The sequence below is a fragment of the Rattus norvegicus genome, chromosome 10 (genome assembly GCF_036323735.1).
Source record: "Rattus norvegicus strain BN/NHsdMcwi chromosome 10, GRCr8, whole genome shotgun sequence".
In the NCBI taxonomy this organism is placed as follows: domain Eukaryota; kingdom Metazoa; phylum Chordata; class Mammalia; order Rodentia; family Muridae; genus Rattus; species Rattus norvegicus.
Genome location: NC_086028.1, coordinates 44,787,565 through 44,809,133, shown reverse-complemented (window position 1 = coordinate 44,809,133; position 21,569 = coordinate 44,787,565). Strand labels below are relative to the sequence as shown.

General features: G+C 47.4%; 1 long non-coding RNA gene across 4 annotated transcripts; it reads right to left on the bottom strand.

Moving 5' to 3' along the window:
* Window positions 1–9,440: 9,440 nt before the first annotated feature.
* Window positions 9,441–21,557, bottom strand: LOC134480800 (uncharacterized). Of its 4 annotated transcripts, none has more exons than XR_010055637.1 (3): window positions 21,290–21,557; window positions 19,965–21,110; window positions 9,441–12,048 (listed from the first exon to the last, which is right to left on the bottom strand). It is a non-coding gene; the product is annotated as an uncharacterized LOC134480800 (long non-coding RNA). The 4 variants fall into 4 exon arrangements; XR_010055635.1 differs by lacking the exon at window positions 9,441–12,048 and adding an exon at window positions 12,074–13,279; XR_010055636.1 differs by lacking the exon at window positions 9,441–12,048 and having other exon boundaries at window positions 13,743–20,176; window positions 20,523–21,110.
* Window positions 21,558–21,569: the final 12 nt, after the last annotated feature.

The window sequence follows — 21,569 nt, the reverse complement described above, 5'->3', positions numbered from 1 at the left end:
CAGGCCATGCAGTTGTTAAAACTGCTCAGATGTGCTAAGCAGAGAAGGGGAGTGGATGGGCAGGTGGGTAAGGGCAGAGTGGGATGGAGACCGTACATCACAGTTGTTCCTGTTTTAGTGGCTTTAGTTGTGTTTCTTTGTTTACTCAGTTTTTTGTTTTGCATTTTTTTTGTTTTGTTTGTTTTGTTTCGTGTGTGTGTGTGTGTGTGTGTGTGTGTGTGTGTGTGTGTGTGTGTGTGTGTTGAAACCACTGGATTCATGCAATTCAAGCCAGCCTTAAGTGTAGTCAGATAAACCTTGAGCTTCTGATCCACCTCCCTCTGCCTCCTGAGTGCTGGAATCAGACGCACATCGCTATACCCAGTTTAGTGCAATGGAGGGAGTTAAACCCAGCTTCACAAATACTAGGAGGCAAACACCCTACCACGTGAGCCACAGGACAGCCCTGTACAGTTCTTACTTTAAATTCATGTAGAAGAAGTTCTCATTAGGTCATGACAGCCTTTGATTCTGAAATCAGGGTGCTACAGGCCAGCAGCACACCCCAGTCATAAGCACTTCTGGGGACAGAAAGAGGAGTGACCTTTCACACCCGTGCTAGCCAGCCCTGCTGCCACCCTACCCTACAACCCCTCTTCTGCAACCAAAGGCCTCCTCTGGCTCCATGAGTTCTGACCACAGGGAGAGCAGGGACGTGGAGACAAGTTGAATCCACACCTCTTACACAAGGCTCTGATGTGAGCTCCCAAAATGACCTCAGATTCTTCAGTCTCCTAAGGACGGAGGCGCTGCCGCGGGACAACCTCTGCTCAGATGGAGCGTCTCAACACAAAATGCAGTTCTCACCGCAAAACTGACAAGAGCTAGTTTGTTCGCAAGCCAAGTGGGGTGACCATGGCCCATGAGGAGATTTGGGTAACCCCAGTTCCGTGTTCCAATGTGGCAGCAGCTTACTAAAGTTTTTGTAGTAATAAAACGAATAAAGTTATAAAGCACGGCACCTTTCATGTACATCGGTGGAAGGGTTAGAATAGTGGCTCAGTGGTTAAGAGCAGCAAGCGCTCTTCCGGAGGACCAGAGTTTCGTTCCTGGCACCCATAAGAGTGGCTCACAACCACCTGTAATACCAGCTTCAGGGGGTCTGATGCCCTCTTCTGGCCTCTGAAGGCACCTGCACGCACATGGACTTGCCTGCACACAAAGATATGCCAATAGACATAATTTACAAAATAAAAGTAGATCTTCAAAAAGTAAAAAGGCTGGGCAATGGTGGCGCACGCCTTTAATCCCAGCACTCAGGAGGCAGAGGCAGTCAGATCTCTGTGAGTCTGAGGCCAGCCGGGTCTACAGAGTGCATTCCAGGACAGCCAGGGCTATGTCTCTAAAAAAATAAAATGAAACAAAACAAAAAACAAAAAGTAAAGAAGAAACAAGCCACCTTTAACCCAGCACTGAGAACCTAGAGGCAAGTGGATCACCCTGAGTTCAAAGCCAGCTTAATATATAAAGTTCCAGGCCAGTGAGATCTTAGCTTGAGAAGTGGGGGAGAGATGGGAGAAAGAGGGGGAGGGAGAGGGAAAAGGAGAGGGAGAGAGAGAGAGATCCAGGTATGGTGGTTGCAGGCCTTTCATTCCAGCAGACGCAGATAGATTTCTGTGAGTTTGAGGCCAGCCTGGTTTACATAGTAAGCTTCAGGCCAACCAGTGCTAACATTGAGAACATGTCAAGGGGTTGGGGATTTGGCTCAGTGGTAGAGCGCTTGCCTAGCAAGCGCAAGGCCCTGGATTCGGTCCCCAGCTCCGGAAAAAAAAAAGAAAAGAAAAGAAAAAGAGAACATGTCAAAATATAAAAAAAGAGAAGAGGAGGAGAAAAAATTAAAATCTATTAGGGTTCTTAAGGTTCTGTTGTTTTTCTGAAGAACCTTGTCTGTTCTTGAACTCACAATCTTCCTGCCTCTCAGCCTTCTCCTGAGTTTCCAGGATGACAGGTGAAAATCACCAGTTCTGGTGGGCCTTGACTAAGATGGCCTCCAACCTTAACTTCCAGCCTAACTTTGACCCTCTCTGTTCTCACTGAGCCTACCTGACCATTTCATTCACACCCTGAGAATATCTCAACTGTCCATGTGCTTAGTCGCTTTTCCCTAAACACAGAAGCAGCCAGACCCGAGCAACACAGGAAGGGCATTTGTCTGTTTAACACTCAAGAGACCAACTACGAGTCAGGAAGTGAAGGCACATGTCTTTAATCCTAGAACTCAGGAGCAGAGGCCAGGTGGATCTCTATAAGTTTGAGGCCAGCCTGGTCTACATAGAGAGAGTTCTAGAACAGCCAAGTTACACAGAGAAACCCTATCTCTAAAAACCAAGGAGGAGAAGGGGTGGGGGCTCCACGACCCACTATGTGGAGCAGGAGGGTGTCTGACCCACCCTTGACCTTTGGGAGGTCAGTTCACATACAGTGATCACAACATCTCCAGGATCAAGGCTAATTCGCTGAACTCTGAATATGGAAACCCTGAGAGTCTTCCAAATGTTGGAACTCAAATGCCATCCTATTATCCTCCTGGAATTGGCGTCGGATCCCACAGGCTGCCGTATGTGGTGGTGTAGGAGGTTAAACCCAGCATGTGGGGAGTGGAGGCTGCAGGAAGAGTTTAGAGTTACAGAGAGAGTTCTAGACCAGCCACAGGCTAAGATTTCAGCCTCGCAAGACTTCCTGGGTTTAGGTATCACTCTAAGGTCCTTGACTGTCGCTTCTAGCCAACTGGCTACAAAGTCAAGATTTCTAACAGTTCTCCAATCTGATGCTTGAAAATTCATAAAAGTGGCTCCCACATCGCAGGAAAGCATTTACTGCAGGGGTGGCCCGTACCGCGGTGCAGGAAGACTGTCTCTACAGCTCCCTCTTTTGGAGCAGCATGGATGCGGTGACTGCTCCGCACAACGTTTGACGGTGGGCTTGCAGTGTGACAAGTCTGAAATCCTCTCTAGTAGCCTAGGAGTTGTCTTTGCTGCCCTCTGCTGGTCAAGAATAGAACTGTCAAGAACTGCCTTCTGCGGGATTCCGCGGTGCCACTTAGATTTTCCTGACTCCTAAGGAATACCTGTGGGACCCTGAAATTTGCATCTTTTAGTAGGCTAGGGCTGGGATGATCTTGAGCCCTCAAAAGCAAGATCTTAAGGCCAAATGTCCTCTGCGGTTTCCAAGGAGGCCAACCAAGCTCTGCTCCTCTCAATCCTAAGGGTCAGATGTGTTTATGTCTCAGTAATCCTGCGGAACCAGCCTATCTGCAGGATGGTGTGCAGGAGGGCACATTCCCTGCAACCAAGCCCCCATTCTGGTTTCAAAACTGCATCGTAGCTGTGCCAGTACTTGTACCGTACCGGCTTTGAGATGGACTAATCCAGGCTGCAACCCACACCCTCCATAGTCACCAGTCCCTGGATTAGTTCCTGACTACAGACAAGGGGATGAATCACAGAAAACTGCAGAGGCTGACCTTGGGGAAGATCACTTTTTTTTTTTTTTTGGTTCTTTTTTCGGAGCTGGGGACCGAACCCAGGGCCTTGTGCTTCCTAGGTAAGCGCTCTACCACTGAGCTAAATCCCCAGCCCCGGGAAGATCACTTTTAACCCGTACAGAACCATTCAGGAGAGACGCTACCTTTTGATTAACACCCTTTGCCTCTGCTCCACCCTGCCACTCAACTGACAATCCAGAGGAAGTACAGGACAGGTCTATTGGTGGACAAACCTTACCGTACTTGCATGGTTATTTCCAAAAGTTATTTATTGAGTAAAAAGTTTGAGAGGAGAAAGGCTTTAGAAATTGTTAACTGAGTTCCAGATCCTGGTGGCTTAACCGGACAACTCACAAAACTTCCGGAATCATTAAACCTTACACCCCATGAGTTTTTGGGTTTTTTTTTCTGCTTTTTGCTTTTCAGCCTCAGTCTCTCAAAGAGAACTCAGCTTTATCAGTATCTGAACGTATTTCTGCATTTGTCCTAAGGAATAATGGACAAAGAGAAAGAATTTTTGAGCCAGGCTTTTCTCCAGAGAACCTGAATTTAATTCCCAACACCACGTGGTCACTTACAATCGACTCTAACTCCAGTCTCATCTTGAGCCCTCTTCTGGCCTCTGCAGGCACTGCACACACATGGTGCACATACATGCTGCTAAAATACCCATACACGTATAATAAAAGAATACTTTAAAAAATAAAATAAAGTTTGGAGGTGTTGTGTTCATCCATAGGTAGATTTCATCTAAGAAGAATACTCCTTTTGCAAATGGATCAAAACATGGCAGGTTTTGGATGCTCTTAATCTTCAAATGTGATTTACTTGTGTTAAAACAAACTTCGCAGATATAAAATGAAAATAGAATATGAGAAAATATGCTCAGTAGCAGTTCAACTCTTCAGCACCGTGGCAAATCTCTATAGCCACTGGGAGTCAGGAGCCCCTCCATGGACAAGGTCTCTCTCCTGTGGCCCAGGATCTCTCTCTTTTTTTTTTTTTTTTTTTTGGTTCTTTTTTTCAGAGCTGGGGACCGAACCCAGGGCCTTGTGCTTCCTAGGCAAGCGCTCTACCACTGAGCCAAATCCCCAACCCCCCAGGATCTCTTTTTTTGGTATACTCCCTGTACTGGCCGGTTTTTGTGTCAACTTCACACAAGCTGGAGTTATCACAGAGAAAGGAGCCTCCCTTGAGGAAATGCCTCCATAAGGCATTTCTCAATTAGTGATCAAGGGGGAGGACCCAGCCCATTGTGCCATCCCTGGGCTGGTAGTCTTGGGTTCTATAAGAGAGCAAGCTGAGCAAGCCAGGGGAAGCAAGCCAGTACGAAACATCACTCCATGGCCTCTGCATCAGCTCCTGCTTCCTGACCTGCTTGAGTTTCAGTCCTGTCTTCCTTTGGTGATGAACAGCAATGTGGAAGTGTAAGCTGAATAAGCCCTTTCCTCCCCAACTTGTTCCTTGGTCATGATGTTTGTGCAGGAATAGAAACCCTGACTAAGACACTCCCTGCAAGCACTGGCCCTTATTTAGCCCAAGATTTTTTTTTTTTATCTTCTATTTCCTCCCATTTTGCTCTAGTGTTTAGAAACAGTCTCTGCCCTCACCTCACCCTCTACTTCCTCTCTTCTATGCTGACCCCAAAATTGGGATCCTCCTCTTGCTTCCGATGCCCCAGTGCTGCCATTACAGGAGTACACGTCACCCAAATGGCTTTCCCTGAAAGGCACTCTGCCTTCCTGGGTCGTCGTCTGTCCTTGGGCCTGGAAGACTGCAGAGCGTTCCTTAGCTCTATGTATCCGTCCCACCCAAAGGTTCCAGTTGTGAGTGAGCCCACTACATATGGAGCTCTTCCCGACACTCGCTCACCTCCCCTGGTCTGGGTGACAGCACTGCTGAGTCCTTCCACATGGGGATCCACATGTGTCTTTGCTTTCCTGGGAATGGCTGATGAAAATGGGCCAAGGAAGTACCCATGTCTGAGTCCTGGGTTTCTGAGCCAAGGTCCTCAGAGTTCATCGCCTTCCCTTGACCTGAGCATGTTCCTCTGTTGCGTATTAAAAAAACAATGGAGTCCTGGAAGGGAGCCGGTGGGACTTTTTCATATGCCAATGTCACTCAAAGCAGAGGAAACCCACCCAGGACTGCAGTTTAGCTGAGCATTTGGTTAGCATAGTGAGTGGAGGGGAGGAAGAGCTTGGGCAGGGCCTCCAGCACCTAAAGAAGATAAAGAGGTAAAGAAGGGGAGGAGGAGGTGAACTCATAGGGGATCTTATCAAAAACAAGAAGGATTTTTAGGACCTCAGGACCTCCCAAGCCTCAATTAAGTAGTTTTACCACAGAACACCCTGCTGCATTTTAGGGAAAGTCTATATAAGTGTTAGTGCTAAAATGAAGACTCCACAGCTACCTGGAGAGATTGTGTTAGGGGAGGAGCAGCATTTGCTACACACCTCTGAGGAGCTAGTGACCCTTTACCAGACTGTTTCATGTTTGCTTAAGTGAAAGCAGGGGGAGGGGGGCGACGCCACTGCTGCTCAATTGATAGAGTACTTGCAGGAAGCCGTGGGTTCAATCCCCAGTACTGACTGTATAAATCGAGCAAGGCCATAGTTCATGCCTGCAATCCCAGAACTAGTTGAGGAGGCAAGAAGATCACCCTTAGAGTAGTGACTCTGAAGCCAACCTGGGCTAATAACGCCCAGCTTTTCCAGGCACAAACCTTTGATCCCAGCACTCAGGAAGCAGAGGGAGGTGGCTAGCCTGGTCTACAGAGAGAGTTCCAAGACTGGCAGTGTTTCTCAGAGAAACCCTATTTGGGTGGGGGTGGGGAGCACTCAGTGTATAAACAGTTCCAGTGGCCCCATGGGCCTCCTAAGGCTCGAGGCTTAGGCATGGTGCATACACACACATGCAGGCAAAACATGCAGACAAATAAAATAAATCTAAAAAAGAAATAAAAGCAAACACGTATTAAAATAATAGCAATAAATAAAAGAAAGTAAAAGGTAAAACACGAGTGAGAAGTACAAGGTGGTCACAGCACGGTGGCTGTGTGTGCTGTCACGCCTTGGTGAACCAGTCTGCCTCCATCTTGAGCTTGAACGCCATCTTAGAGACAAACTAGGCTCATTCCTGGTTATGGTTAAACCTCTGTTTCTCAAGGATTGGACTGTTCCCCACCTTAACTACACACGGTTCTGTCCTGCCTGTTCTAGGAAATGACAATCATGCTATTGCTTCAAAAAGTTATTATGACCACTGCTGCAACCATCTTGTTAGGACCACCTGGCTGTGACCACCTGACTGTGACCACCTGGCTGTGACCACCTGACTGTGACCACCTGGCTGTGACCACCTTGCTGTGACCACCTTGTTAGGACTGCCTTGCTGTGACCATCTTGCTATGACCATCTTGTTAGGATCACCTTGCTGTGACCACCTTGCTATGACCATCTTGTTAGGATCACCTTGCTGTGACCATCTTGTTAGGACCACCTTGCTGTGACCATCTTGTTAGGACCACCTTGCTGTGACCATCTTGTTAGGACCACCGTGCTGTGACCATCTTGTTAGGATCACCTTGCTGTGACCACCTTGCTGTGACCATCTTGTTAGGACCACCGTGCTGTGACCATCTTGTTAGGATCACCTTGCTGTGACCACCTTGCTATGACCATCTTGTTAGGATCACCTTGCTGTGACCATCTTGTTAGGATCACCTTGCTGTGACCATCTTGTTAGGACCACCTTGCTGTGACCACCTTGTAAACATGTTTTGCTTCAGGAGGCTGTTAGGAGCACCTTGCTATGTTTATGTTCTGCTTTTGTAACCCTGCCTATGTGCCTTCCAAACACCCCCCATTCGGAAATCCTGAACTATAAAAACTTTTATTTTACCCATACCCAATGCTAATATCTTGAACTCCACCTCTAGGGAAAGAGAGTCAATGTATGTGAATTTTAAAAACCTTACTTTCATTACTTGCTAGCTTTAGGTAATTTGGCCATGATTTTGGGTTGGTGGTCCTTTCCTTGAATCTGTGGGATTAACAGCCTTTAATCCCAGCACTCAGAGGCAGAGACAGGCAGGTCTCTGTAGTGAGTTCAAGGCCAGCCTGATCTATATAGTGAGTTCCAAGTCAGCCAGGGCTAAAAAGAAGGAAGGAGGGAGGAAGGAAGGAAGGAGGGAAGGAAGGAAAGAAGGAAGGAAGGAAGGAAGGAAGGAAGGAAGGAAGGAAGGAAGGAAGGAAAGATTAACAAAATACAGGGTCTCCCTAAACAACTCAAGTTGGCATAGTACTCAGGGCCAGGATTACAGGTGTATGGTCCTGTGTGTGCCTGAGGAAACAGTTTTGTATAACTACTACGTGTATGGTGTGAACCGGGGATTAAAAGCATTTCAGGAAGCAGCCCTGAGTGATGTGGGGAGCCACCTGTTGTGGGAACTTTGCAGCGAATTCTAAAAATTAAAGACCAAATTCCTCATATACCTTTTCCCTCAGGTTGCTCCCCATGGTTCTGAGTACCTTTTAAAGTATGTGTGCCTGTTTGGGGTACTTTCCCATAGATGGTGCCATTTGCTTGGCTGGTCAGGCTGACTCACACAATACAAAGCCAATTTAGCCCCTTAAAGCAATCGAAAGGCTTACTTTCTTAGAAGGACCTCCCAACCTCCAGAGAGCCTTCAAACAAAATTGTGCAAGGGGGGTGGGTGGGTCCTCTGTTCTCAGTAAAGTCAGGCAAAGCTTGCAAACCTAAGTATAAACACACACACACACACACACACACACACACACACACACACACACACACGTACTTGCTCTCCCCAAAAATGAGCGGTATTCTGCTGGGCAGGTAACCATCCAGAAACACTGACCTGAGGAAGTTCTCTTCCAGGCACGGAGGATCAGCAAACTTTCTGAAAGAGAAGGGGGGAGGGGGGAGTAACACTGTCCCCTCCCTGAATCACAGGCGCTCACTGAGATGTGGCTACAGATCAGATCTAGGGCATCCCCTTCAGCACAGGAAGTGAGTGCCCAAGGCCCTGCTGAGGCCTCAGCTGTCACTGCCTAGTCATTTACTCTACAACCAAAAGGCAAAACTCAAGCATACGATTTCCTCTGAAAGGCCTTTCTTTCTACTTTATGTTTTATTTGTGGGTTTTTTTATGGTTTTGGTTACACTGGAACTATGTACACCATGCTGGCCTAAAATTCTGCTTCTGGCTCCCAACGAACTAAAGGCATTCGTTTCCACACCTAACCACGGAGGTTACTGGAACTAAAGAACAGTTTTTATCATTGAGCTTACCTGAATCTGCTTTAGATTTTTTTTTTCTTCTCAAAGCAGTTTATTCAGGAACCCTTTTGCTTTAGATTTTTTAAACAACTTCCTGCCAGTTGCCGAGGCACACACTTGTAGTCCCAGCCCCGAGGAGGCAGAGACCCGAGTAGGTGGATGTTTATGAGCTGAAGGCCAGCGTTGTCTATATAAAGAGTTCTTGTAGTCCCAGCCCCGAGGAGGCAGAGACCCGAGTAGGTGGATGTTTATGAGCTGAAGGCCAGCATTGTCTATATAAAGAGTTCCAGGCAGCCAGAGCTACACACACACACACACACACACACACACACACACACACACACACGAAAGAAAGAGTACAACTTTTCACCCTGGAAACTATTAGATTAGTCTCAGCTCCAACAACTTCGTAAGACATTGTTGAAACAAAAACACAATTCTCACCTCAAAAAGGAACAGAGGTAATTTATTCTGAAGCCAGATGTAAGTGACTGTGGCCTAAGAACAGATTCGGGGTACCCCAAATTCCATGTCCAATGTGGTAACGGGTTGATCTTAGATTTCTGAGGCAGTGGGAAGAGACCGGAGTCAGAAAGAGGCCAGAGTCTAACTTCAACAGATACAATGTGTTTATTAGCGCACACTGCAAGCGGCAGCCTCTCTCCAGTAGGAAATGCAGGGCCTGCAGGGTAAAGGTTAGCTCGGAGCATTATGGGGGTGGTGGGAGTGTTGGGAAAGAGGAAGTTGTTAGGACTCAGGGATCTGCTTGTGGTCTGCAGCCTCTGCTTCCTGAAATTGTCCTCCCGAGGCAAGACAGACATTTTGAGAGTCAGGCTGTCTCAGCAGACGTTCCTTTCTGGACTGACAGTGGCTGAGCAAGGTCACCTGTAAGCTTCTAAGAATTCCATTTGTAAAACTAAGGTGCTGCTATCAGATGCTGTTCATATGGTAGCTGAATAAAGAAAATCATTCATCAAGGCACTTTCCAGTGCATTGTGGAAGCAGTAAGAGGGCAGCCACAGCGAATTGGAGAAATGGCAGGGACGGGCTTCAGCTGCTGTCTGGTGATACTCTGGGCTTTGGGGTTAGTGAAAACTAGAGTTTTGCTAATACATTCCGAAAGGTTTTTTATCTGTCATTCATATGACCTTGGGTCAGACACAGAGGTGGACAGGGAATTTTAAGAGCTAAAGGTAGCCCAAGATAAAGTGTGATTGGGCTCTGGCCCTGCAACACTTCAACCGTCACTGATGCTCTAATCAGCCTGATGACAAGGTTTCTGTGTGTAGCCTTGGCTATCCTGGAAACAGTTCTGTAGGCCAGGCTGGCCTGAAACTCAGATCTGCCTGCCTCCTGAGTGCCAGGATTAAAGGTGTTCAATCACTGACCAGCTTTACGTGCTTTTACCTGCAGATGACTCTGAGGGTTCCTACCCCAAGTCACAGTTTGAGCAACAAAGGTTTACAGGTTTCACAGATATGGCAGTTTGTGTCCTTTTTTGGGCAAATGGGAAGATTTACAAAGCAGAGATCCTATCACAGCCATCTTTGAGATAGACCAGAAATGATCTTCCAGGCAGGCGTTAGGGTCATTCTTGTTTGAACTGCCTGGCCCACTCTCGCTCCTCCTGGAAAGAGGAAAAGGACCTAATGGCAAGGAAGATATGGTGAGCAAATTAAAAATCTAAGCAGGTTTATTGGGAAATCCTCTATAACATTAGCTTGTTTTTCTTTTATTTTTGTCTTCATCCACCCCCACCCAGATAGGAGACATAAGACTGGGAATCACAGCTAAGTATTTTGGTCCCAGAAATTCCTCAGATAATGTGGCCCTGAACTTATCAGAGCCTGTTTCCACTCAATTATGAAGTTTGATAGTGGGTAACTTATCAGTGTTAATTGTCTAATAGAAACAGCAAATTTTAAAAAACAAAAAAAAGAGGTAATCGAAACACTTGGGAAATGGAGACAGGAAGAACTGCTGAGCTCAAGGTCATTCTGGGCTACACGGCAAGCCCCAGCCAGCCTGCAACCCCTTCCCAGGGCCTGTGTTCTCTGCTTACAGCTTCCCTGTACAGCCCAGACAGCAACTCAGGACTCAAGCTTCCTCTCTACTTGGAGGTGTTGGGATCAAACGAGAGACGTATCCTAAGTGCTACCATCTCGTTTTTGGACTCCATTTTCACCATGAGGTGAAAATAAGTTCAAGTTCCCAGGCTCTAGGGGAGCTTTCCAGATGGCCCGCCAACTTCCTTCTTCTTCGTCTGTTCCCAAAACGTGATTGTTCCTAACCATGAAAGAACAAATGACTCTGACTGATGTTCCATTGTGACGGAACTTGGCACAGATATTTGTGGGGTTTGAGCTTTACAACTCTATGGTGTTCTGGTTTGGGGTCACAGTTCAGATCCCAAGTCTGTTCTGCAGCCCCAATTGATCAGTAGAGACCTGAATACAAGAAAACTTTCTCATCTGCTTAAATACATGCCGAGATGAATGTTCCAAGGACACAGTCAGCTCCATCGAGGCTGTGCCGTTGTCCCTGACCGGTCAGTTTTTGCTGCTTGATTCAAATAAAGATCTTGCTCTGCTAGACTCTTGTGCCTGATTGGGTTGTTTTACATTTTTTCAGACCCCAAAAGAGGGAGTTCACCACTGAGGCCAAGCTCACCTCTTCTGGTCTTGCTCACTCTTTGAAAAAAAAAAAAAATATATATATATATGTATATTAAAGATTTATTTATTTATTTCATGTATATGAGTACCCTTCAGCTACATTGGAAGAGGGCATCAGATCCTATTACAGATGTTTGTGAGCCACCATGTGGTTGCTGGGAATTGAATTCAGGACCTCTGGAAGAGCAGTCAGTGCTCTTAACCACTGAGCCCCCCCAAAAAATATATTTTAATTAATTAATTATATATATACTGTTGTCAGGCAGGCCAGGGAATCCTTGATGAGGAAGCCAGATTGTTCCTAGAGTGGCTACGTTAATGCTGCTCAGCTGATGCCCCGAGACTGCCCCCAGACAGGGTTCTCTCCAGGACTTCCTGGCTCTACACTTTCTTCCCTTGAGGAGTTTTGACTGAACTTCTGCAGAAGAAGAAGTCCTGACCATCGAGGACTTTGTAAGTGTCCAGGCGTGTGAGCTGCTCCTCACTTCCTTAGGTGAGTTGAATCCCTACATAACCTCTGCCTGGGTGTTCGTATTGGTGCCCAGTCTGCAAAGGAACAGAGACAATGATATAAAGCCAGGGTGGAGAGTTAGCTGGGTGCACATGCCTGGCATGGGAGCTCGGAGTTCCAGCTGAAACAAAGCAAAAAGCAAAACAAACCAGGCCTGGTAGTGCACAACTCTGACCCCAGAACTTAGAGGAAGCAAGAGTTAGAAGGCTTTAATTGGCTACATGAGACCCTGTCTCAGACACACACATACAAAAAAACTTAGCCATCTGTTCTATTTTTCTGTTGAGACAGACACCACAGCCAAAAGCAGCTTGAGGGGGAAAGACTGATTTCATTTGGCAGGTTATAGTTCATCATCAGGCTAACTGAGGCTGGAGCCTGGAAGCAGGAGCTGAAGCAAAACCATGGAAGAACACTTCTCGCTGGCTTCTTCCCTTAGCTAGCTTTCACATTCAGCCCAGGCCGAGGGATGGTCACCCACAGGCCACAATGACCCGGGTCCTCCCACATCTATTAGCAATAACGTAATGATAACGGTTATAACAAAGATCCACGGGCTTTTGGACTGGCCAATCTCATGGAAGAGGCTGCCCAGGTATGTTAAGGTGATAAGATCAGCCGTCACACCACCAATGGTGGTCAAGGGTTCAGAAGCAGAAAGGCAAAGCTAAGGTACAGTAACATCAGAAAAGCCAAACTGTTGACACATTTACAAGTCACAAGTGCCTGGAGGTGTGGAGAAAACAGCTGTGACAAACAGGAGGGGCTGAAACTGCCTTTTGCTCTGTGCTGAGATATTCAGGCCTCCCATTTTGCTTTATCCACAGGAACCAGATGTTATCTCCCCTGCCCCCATTTAAGGAGGTGAATGTGAGAATTCTCTTCACCTCAGTCTCATGGGGATGTTGTGGGATATCTCCCCTCCTTAGACTACTTAGACTCAGGTTTAAGCAAATAGAAAGTCTTTATTAGGCGGTTGGAGACCACGCTGGATTTTGGGAGTCTTTATTAGGGAGAGCTTTAAAGCACAAAAATCACATCCTGGGTTGACACACTTCAGTTAGCAAGAGCAGTTAGCCAGAAGCAGAACTACAGAAGCCAAAAAACAAGCAGGGTCAGTATGTTTAGAGACGTTGCCAGAGCTGTGGGCTTCAGTGGGTCAGGCCTTTGTTTTCACTTTGGCAGGTGGGGCTGTGTCTGTGCGCTGAGTTTTACAGCCTGAATGGTGCATCCATCATGGACTCGGTTGTGCTAAGGTCTGGAGGCCTGTTCAAGGACAGCATGATCACACGAGTGATGGACGGGCTAGAAATCAACAGGCTATGCTCTTACATGGAAGCACGAGAGAGAGAGAGAGAGAGAGAGAGAGAGAGAGAGAGAGAGAGAGAGAGAGAGAGAGAGAGAGAGACAGAGACACTGTGGAATTCAGGACAGATATCTGCTTTACTCTAACCCTAAACTCAATCTCACACACACTAGGCTCTCAGAGCCCGGCACCAGAAGCAAGTGCTTCCAGAAATCCCAGATTCAAGGATTCAGCTCCTATGCCCAGACACTTAGGAAGGTCTGTAATGATCTAGATTTCTTCCTCTGCAGAGGCTCAAGGGAGGGAAAGTAGAGAAACCAGGAAGTCCTGGAGAGAAAACCCTGTGTGCCGTGGTCTGGGGGCAGACTCGACATCAGCTGAGCAGCATTATGGCAGCCACCCTAGGAACCAGCTGGCTTCCTCATCAAGGGGTCCCTGGCCTTCCTGACAGCCCCAGTTACTAAGTGGGACAGCCAGAGACCACCCACTTCCAGCTAGCTCCACTTCTCTTAAGCAAATCTCTAAACAGCAAACAGGACAGAGGTGACCCCCCCCCACACACACACACACCATTTCCTGCTTTGTAAGTTTCTTTTTTTTTTTAAGATTTATTTATTTATTATATATAAGTACACTGTAGCTGTCTTCAGATACACCAGAAGAGGGCATCAGATCTCTTTACAGATGGTTGTGAGCCACCATGTGGTTGCTGGGAATTGAACTCATGACCTCTGGAAGAGCAGTCGGGTGCTCTTAACCGCTGAGCCATCTCTCCAGCCCCCACTTTGTAAGTTTCTTAAAGCTTCCTAACTTCTGGATGCCTGACTCAACAGACTGGGAGCTCTTGAGCTCCTACCAGGCACAAGGAAAGAAGAAAAGGGATGGAGGTAGCCAGGTGTGGTGGTGCACACTTTAACCCCAGCAGAGGTAGGCAGATCTCCAGTTCCAGGCCAGCCTGGTCTACAGAGTGAGTTCCAGGACAGCTAGGGCTACACAGAGAAATCCTGTCTCAAAAACATAACCAAACAAGTAAAAATGATGAAAGCATGTGAGAGAATGAAGAAGGTCTGGACTGCTGCCTGCTGGGAAACTTCGGGAGCTGCTGAGAATGCCAAAACTGCTTCCAGAGAGGGTGTGTGTCTTCCAAGGGACAGCTTGTTAGACAGGAAGCAAATGCTTATTTGAGACCAAAATGATATTTAACCTCAAGTTACTAGCCCAACCCTTTTCTTAAATCAAAATAACCCTCATAAACTCATCTTTGCAGCTTTGTTTTTTTGAATGTTTTCCAAATTTTTATTTTTCTTTACTCCCCCGACCCCCATGCTTGAGACATGGTTTCTCTGTACAAACATGGCTGTCCTGAAACTTGCTCTGTAGACCATGCTGGCCTATAACTTAAGAGATCTGCCTGCCTCACTGAGTGCTGGGGTTGAAGGTGTGCACCACCACTGCCAGCTTTTTCATGTTTCTTCCTAATAATCCCATTGGTTTAAGGTATACATTGAAGCCAGGTGTAGTGGTGCACAACTTTAGTCCCAGAACTCGGGAAGCAGAGGCAGCCAGACCTCAATTGTGAGATCGAGACCAGCTTGGTCTACATAGTGAGTCCCAGGCCTGCCAAGGCTACAGAGTGAAACCCTATCTCAAAACAGGAAAGAGACCTGGAGAGATTGCACATTCAGAGAAGGTTAAAAGGCACACGCTGCTCTTCCAGAGGACCCAACTCCAATTCCAAGTACCCACCCTTGCTTTACTGTGTAATTCTAATGCCAAGGAATCTGACACCCTCTTGTGGCCTCTATAGACACTGCGCACACATGATAAGTACATGCAGGTAAAACACTCATACACATAAAATAATAAACTTGTATTAAAATATCTTTTTATTGAGGCTACTAACCTCTTTGGTCTGAGTGGAGGTCAATAAAGGGAAAGAGAACCCTTCAGGCTGCAGGAATGGAATAGAACTGTGGCTCTGGGGGTCACTGGAGAGATTGCTCAGTGGTTAGGGGCACTGACCATTCTTCCCAAGTTCCTGAGTTCAATTCCCAGCAACCACATGGTGGCTCGCAACCATCTGTAATATGAACCAATGCCCTTTTCTAGTGTGTCTAAAGATAGTCACGGTGTACTCATACATGAAATAAATAAATCTTAAAAAAAAAAAAAAAGAATGGTGGCTCTGTCCCCATTTATCACCATTCAGTGATAAATGAATGTAGTTACAAGGACACACTCCTAGTAATGGTCACCACGCCTTCTGCTACTGGGCTGTACCCTAGCCTATCAAACAAGGCCCCTGAACCCAGGACCTTCTCACCTGCACCCACCCGGCTAAGTTATCCTTTTGGATCTCTATGTCGGGGTTCATTGTCTAGATTTCCTCCGCATGAATTGAGGGGGTCCCTGCAGGTCTCAGCCAGGTGAGCTGTACAGAAATGAGAATGAACGCCCAGTGCTGACCGACTTCAGGGAGTTAATGCTAGGTGGCTGGATTGCTGTCAGCATAGTTAAAACACAGAACGAGGGGCTGGGGATTTAGCTCAGTGGTAGAGCGCTTACCTAGGAAGCACAAGGCCCTGGGTTCGGTCCCCAGCTCCGAAAAAAAAAAAAAAAAAAAAAACCACAGAACAATTTGGAAGGAGATTTCCAGGAAACACTCGGTCCAATCCAGCTGCACAATGAAGCTTAAGATGTAACTACACGTGCGGTCAGGGGAGCCGTGGGGAGCAAGCCTGGATCAAGACTGGGATGGAGGCCTATCTAGACCCAGGAAATCTCATCCTGAGGTCAGCAGTAGTAGTAGCATGGCCACCCTTGATGTGCTGGAACTGCACGTAGACCTGTGTCCCCACCTTTGCCCCGCCAGAGGAGGTCACATAGCCAGTAGCCAGGTTAAACTTCCTTTCCCCTTATAAGGTCATGTCCAGCAGCACTTGGAATTCCTCCTTATACATCACCCGTCAAGCCTCCACCTACTCATCAAAGATTTAAGTAGCCTTTGTTCCCCCAATTAAGAAGCAAACACTTCCTGAAGAAGCATTCTGCTTAATCAACTCTGTTTCTCCGTGTTCACCCACGGCCTGAGGTCTTCATCATACCCCCACCACCTCACCTCTCCCGGCCCATCCTCCTGCCATTCTTGACCCCTTTTCCCTCTTAGGCCCCTGGCCTGATGGAAGGTTATCATGCTGTTAAGTGGGTGGGAGCAGAGTAGGAACCACAATTACTTAGAAACTCTTTCACAAAATACACGTAGCCAGGAGGGTGGGTTCTATAGCTAAAAGGCCTAGAATGTAGTATGGGTTCTGACCTTTAGCATAGAGGTCAGTAGGCCATAAAGTACTGCGACATCTCCCCTAAGGATAGGTAACAGGTCTAGGGGAGGAAGAGCCTGGGATAATCATTCTGGGGAATTTGGGTGAGGTCAGCCTCGGATAGCCAAAGCTCACCAGGTCATTAACAAAAGGCACTCTCAGACTTCTGCATGGAATGCAGGGCTTTGGTTTTATCTCCTCCATTGAGGAGACAGCCCTGTATGATTAACAACCTGGTTCTCAGTGCTCCCAGCAATTAGTCATCAGCAAACTCTTACCTCCCCGACCCAATGGAGTAGAACAGAAGTTCCTAGAAAGAGGGTGGGGAAGGGACAGGAAGCCACACCTGTTTTGAAGATTCAACCATGCTGACAGACTCATTTAAAACTTCTCTGATTGCTGTGCAGAGTTGGAATGTTACAGATCCAAAGCCAAATTATCCTAGGCTATCTTTAGCCCCTTAGCAGGCCACTTCAGTGTCTGACCTAGCATCCTCAAGAGGATCACAAGAAATCTTCCAGGAGGTACCAACAGACCACTCCCTCCCAACAACTCAAAGGCTAAAATGTCATCAGGCAGCATCTGAGAGAGAGCAGAGGTTCCCGTCTTCCACGTTTACTACTGTTAAGATGTGGAGTCAGCTTATGAGCCACCCACAGGCGAATGTATAGAGAAAATACAGTATTTATATACAAAACGGAATTTCATTCAGGCATCAGTAAGGAAGTTCTTCACTTCTAGCCAAAGGGAGAGGCATCAAGTTAAGGGAAATGGTAGCACAGAAAGACAAAGGTCCAACACGTGTTCTCTCCCAGGTTAAAAAAAAACTGACCTGCTGAGTTGGCTGTGGCAAAGGCACTGTTTAGCAAGCCTGAGGACCTGAGTTCAATCCCCAGGACCCACAGGGTGGAGAGAGTGATCTGATCCCTGTTTTCTGACCTCCAAAGTGTGACTGGGCACGCATATCCACCCATGCTGCATATATAAATAAATGCAATAAAACTTTGAAAAGCAGGGTTGGGGATTTAGTTCAGCGGTAGAGCGCTTGCCTAGCAAGGGCAAGGCCCTGGGTTCGGTCCCCAGCTCCAAAAAAAAAAAAAAAAAAAAAAAAAAAAAAAAAAAAGAAAAGAAAAGAAAAGAAAGAAAGAAAGAAAGGAAAGAAACCAAGCGCAAGGCCCTGGGTTTGGTCCCCAGCTCTGGAAAAAAGAAAAGAGAAAAAAAAAAAAAACTTTGGAAAGTAACTAAGAGCCAGGTGTGGTGGTGGCACACGCTTCTAACCACAGTGCTAAGGAGGCAGAAGCAGGCAGATTTGTGACTTCTGGGCCAGTCAGGGCTACACAGAGAGACCCTGTCTCAAGACAATACTGAATGCTTAAAATAAGTCAATCTGTAAGTAAGCTAGAGCTTCCTGGGGACTGGGAAGGGTGTGGGGAGGTGGGTATATACACGATTTCTCAAGACATGCCTTCAGACCGGGTATCATGTCATTCAAGCTGACCCCAAACTCCTCACTATACAGGAGAACACGACCTCCAACTCCTGATCCTCCTGGGCCCAGTTCCAAAGCGCTGAGATTACAGGCATGCATCACCATTCCTGGTTTTATGCCATGCTGGAAGGTAAATCTAGGGCTTGGTGAACACTGACAAACCCTGTACCAATGGGGCTACATCCTTAGCCACCCTCCCTTCTTTTCCTCAGACAGAGTCTCACTGAAACCCTAGGCTATCTTTAAAGCCCGGTCCTCCCTGCTTCAGCCTCCAAAGTACAGGGATTACAGGGCTCAACACTATGACCAGCATTTAACCTGTGTAATTGGTATGTTTGGGGGAAAAAGAAAGTGACCTGCCTTGGGTTGGGCTAACATTGTTCAGTCTGGCGAAGCAGGCAAGCTCAAGCTCAGTCTTCTTGGGTTTTTTTTTTCCTATTTGTCATTAAGGCACCTGTCACTTGATGATCATATATTAGCAGCATATATAATGCTTTATTAACATGTATCAGTTATAATAATGGCATTGTCATTGTCACACATGTATATAAAGTATTTTGATTGTATCTGCTTCCACTAACCTTGTTTGTCTCCCCTGGAATTGATCTCCTAATTTTTCTCAACTTCCTTCTACTGTTCCCCAGTCCCTGATGGCATTTATTATTTTGCTCCCCTACCACCTTCCTCCTCCTCCTCCTCCCCCTCCTCTTCCTCTTCCTCCTCTTCCCCTTCTTCCTCCTCCTCCTCCTCCTCCTCCTCCTCCTCCTCCTCCTCCTCCTCTTACAGTTTTGGTTGTCTTAGAACTCGCTCTGTAGACCAGCTGCCTTGAACTCACACAGATTCGCCTGCCCCTGCCGGGTTTAAAGCTGTGCCCAGGGGTTGGGGATTTAGCTCAGTGGTAGAGCACTTGCCTAGGAATCGCAAGGCCCTGGGTTCAATCCCCAGCTCCAAAAAAAGAACCAAAAAAAAAAAAAAAAAAAAAAAAAAGCTGTGCCCTACACCACCCTGCGGCCTTCTACCTGCTTGTAGAAGGTTCTGCTGTGTCAGTCACCTCAAGTTCTACCTCAGTGACCTGGCTAAACTTCTTTCTCTCGCTAACCCTTTCAGAGAAGAACTGGTCAAAAGTATCCAAAGGCCAAAGTATCTTTTCTGGGGGGCCAGTTCAAACTGGCTAGATCTAAACTAACTTAAGATGCCATGAATCTTTAACCATCCACATGCTACACAATACCTCCTATCTCCTGACAGTTAATAATTGCCAAGAGTCATAAAAGGAATAAAAAGGGACATCTGATTTTCTGGAAAATTTCCAGAAGCCACAGAGGAAAAAAGTAATATTCCTATTTTGTTAGTTGATGCCCCCAACTTCCTTAGATTTTCCCCCTTGAGGTGAGAGTCTGTAGCCTAGGCTGTCCTGCTACTAGACATGAAGCACAGCCCAGGCTGGCCTGGAGCTCTCTGACTTCCTGCCTCAGTCTCGGTGCTGGAACTATAGGCCTGCACCAAGGCACGCTCCCCTCAGTTATTCCATAGCTACAATCCCCTCACGCCCAAGGTTGAGACGTTGCCTTTCAAGTCTGCCTCCCCCATTCTTGGCAAGAATAAAAGTCCTGCTCACTTTATGGCCGCCATTCTGTCTGATCAATGAGGGTGGGGCGGGGAATCATTGTGACAACAGGGTTTACAAGTGTCATCGGTACTTCACCCACAACTTCCGACAGAACCCTGGCTGTTACAGAATGTGGTGCCTTTCTGTGGCTTCTAGTGCTGCCTCAGGGCCGGATCACCTAAACTCCTTCATTTCAAAGACCACTTTTGCTAGCATGTCTGACCCACCTGACTTCAGTACAGCTTAGAAGCGATGCTGGGCCCCGCCCAGCCCTGCTGCCTTGAAGCTGCTGCTCTGATTTGGATTCCCGTGGCTCCAAAGACCACAGGTCTGTTCACTATTTGCCCTTCCAACGGCCAGCAGAGTGCACAGATGTGCCCCGGGATCTGAATGGGAGCTTCAAACTGCAGGTGTCTTGTAGACTCTCGGTACACATTTCCTGAATAGCCACAGAATGAAGCAGACAGCATCAGTCTTCTGCACGAGGCACCTGAACACAGAAAGGCCATGCAGGCCTTAGATCACCTGACTGGGCCTCGATGGGCATGATTTAACCCAGGTGCTCTGATCCCAAACCCAACCTACTAGTCCCTAAGCCAGGTCCTGTGCTGAAGAAGCACAAAACGAAGGCACATTGGAGCCATTGGCAGCTACCAAACCTAGAGAGGGGACTGGAATCCTGAGAGCTTCGAGCTCAGGGGGATGAACTAAAGGGAAGGTGTGTATGTGAAGAAAAAAAGAATCCCATGAAGTGTACCAGCCACCTCTTGGCCCTGCAATTTTACCTGCGTGAGGGCTCCAATAAGCAAGACTCTTAGAAGGAATTCAAATATTCAGCGGCCACCAGGCGGAGCTTCAACAGCAGCCCTTCAGGATGCACAGCTGGGCTAATCACTAGGCTTGACTCCCCCAGTGGGGAGGGGGCGGTCCTTTGGTCACGCTAGGCTGTGCTTCCTGGCTGGTGTTCTTGCTAAGGGACTGGCATGAATTTGTAAGTCTAGGTGGCTCCTGTTGCTTTATGCCTTGGTGACCCTTGGGTGACCTTTGGGTGACCCTTGCTTGCTCAGTTCGGCTGCACTTAGAGAACATATCCACTTGGTTCACCTCCTAACGGCACAAAATCTGGACATCTGACTCAATACCTACTAGTCGGAAGTAATCATCCGAGTCATTAGAAGGAAATGGACGCACGAAGGCCCACAAGACAAAAGCAGTCGGCTGGTCGTGGGGTATCTCTATCAAGTCATCTTCTTTAAGGGAACTGACTTCCTACCATGATGTACCCTTGCAAGAGAATGCGGGGGAGGGGGGAATCAGCACAGTAGCTTGCTTCTAGGCACTTTCCTTTGACAGTGCGGTTCCATTGTCCAGCCCTGGAGAATAAGGGAGGATTTGGACTCTACTTAACACAGGGTAGATGCAACAGAAATCGATTCCAATGCTAGAGCTTCTCACTCTCCGTGACTGAAGTCACTCTGTCCATGCACTAAGCCAGCGTCAAGCTCCCTGATTCACACTCTCAGGATTGGCAGCCTTCTCTCTCCGTACTCACCAGGACTGTCCTAGTGCTCAGAGGGACCCAGAGTGCTACAGAGAAACTGTAGATCATCTCCTCGCCACGAAGGCGCGGGCCGATGCTTCGGCAAGCACAGTGGATCGCCGGGTCTGCATTTCTCTAGTCGTACTGATTTGGGTGACTCTGGCAGCGTTGGCTTTGAGATGGAATTTTGGCTGGAAGGGGTTGGGGCGCAACAGCACACACGGGATGCGGGTGGTCACAGGGAGATCCCCTTACACCTCCTCCCTCCTCCTCCTCCCAATTCTGGCATTTC